Raw genomic sequence first — 1632 nt, 5'->3', positions numbered from 1 at the left:
GTGAAATTTCAAATGCTACGAAACTGCTGTGTAATAAAAAAAACACAGTTTAAATGTCGAAATTCGACTGTCTTGAGCCTGTTCATATTTTGTGATTCAAACTCTAACACCTTTGAACATATTTTAACCGCTTTCTTGAAGTCTTTCAATTTAAGACAATATGCTGCATGATTCAGGTTACACAATACTTTCAAAACCTTTGATTGCTTTTTTTTTTCTTCAGCACTGAAGGAACTATCGTGCTCAATATATTTTGCAGCCTTCTCATATTTCTTTGCAGCTCGCTGGTACTTTCCAACCTTGAACAGAGAATTTCAGTTGAATTTGGTGGAATTACAGCCCGCTCTCTCTGGGTTTCAATATTTCCAAAACCATATTCAGGTCCTATTGTAATCAGGGAAATCTCCCCTTTCTTCATGGTTTCCACTGCCTTATCAAGACCAGCAATGACTTGTCCTTCATCAACTACAAATTTGAAAGGCTCTTAACAATTTTAAATAAAATTTATTCCAAACTCGTAGTGATAGTAGCATTTGGAGGAATCTCAGCAAACCCCTCTTCAGCATCCTTACCCTGCTCACCAAAGGCATATGTAGGTTATTCTCGAAGTAAAACCTTTGAAAATTAGCGGACTCGAGCTGTCGCAAAACCGGAACATAGGAAGAATTCAAGAACTTGTAATCCTCAATAGCTTTAACCTCAACATGTGATCCATTTAGTGAGCACATCTTGAACCAGACCTACATTGCGGCAAGATTCATCTTGTCGGTTATGACATGAAATACATGCTTCCATGGTTCTTTGGCATTCTTAACTGCAGAATTGACGACAATCGAAGCAGCAATGACATTGTCGGAAAATATGGCATAATGGTAGAGGTTATGGTCCTCCCACTGTGGCGGAGGGTCACCTTTATCAATATACTTTTTTGGCTGTGAGATCCGTTCCTCCATTAACCTCATAGACAGGAAATGGATGCTCTTGGGGATGGACTTAGCTGCAATTAAGCTAGCAAAAGCCCCCTGCTTCTTAGCCCGGGTTAACTGGTCGTTCACAGCAAATATTGTGTCCTTGAGCTTTTCGATCTTCAACTGGTTATCAAACGACTCTTTAGCGTCAGCAATCAATTGTCGTGTGACCTTGATCCTTTCTTTCACCTCCTTCTCAAACTGCCTAAGGGTTTCTTCATCGATCATATCATTAGTACCCATTAGAGCCCGATACTCGGGTTTATTCATTAGTTCTGTGTAGTTTCTGGCCTGATCTATGAAGATTCGAACCTGCTTCACTGTGATAGATTGAGCCCTATTACAAGCCAAAACTTCTGAAGTATCTTAGCTAGTAACCCGAGGCCCTGAAATTGAGCGAGATCCTCTAGATTGGAGTCTTGGGCACCTGTGATCGAGCGATTCAACCCTCAGAAAAAACATATAGCAAATCAACGCCTTTTGCCCATCGTCTTGATGCAAAGGGTTACAGTTATAGTGGCCTAAAATTAAATCAATTGTGCATTGAAAAAAAATGGCCATTCTCTATACATGGCTTGTAATTCTTCTTTGTATCCCTTTGCACAGGCTGCTTCGATGCCCACTCCAACTCCAATCCATGCAGGTAAAACAAATCTGGTTGTGT

The 1632-nt window shown here is 40.4% G+C and overlaps 1 pseudogene; it reads right to left on the bottom strand.

Annotated features, from left to right (window-relative positions):
- Nucleotides 1-740: 740 nt before the first annotated feature.
- LOC149212188 (galacturonosyltransferase 8 pseudogene) lies at nt 741-1238 on the bottom strand (annotated as a pseudogene).
- Nucleotides 1239-1632: the final 394 nt, after the last annotated feature.

Source organism: Pinus tabuliformis, chromosome 1_1 (genome assembly GCF_031772625.1).
Source record: "Pinus tabuliformis cultivar Carrire ecotype Pingquan chromosome 1_1, CPIR1, whole genome shotgun sequence".
Taxonomy (NCBI): Eukaryota; Viridiplantae; Streptophyta; class Pinopsida; order Pinales; family Pinaceae; genus Pinus; species Pinus tabuliformis.
Note: the sequence above shows the minus strand (reverse complement) of the source record. Positions and strands in the feature narration are given on the sequence as shown.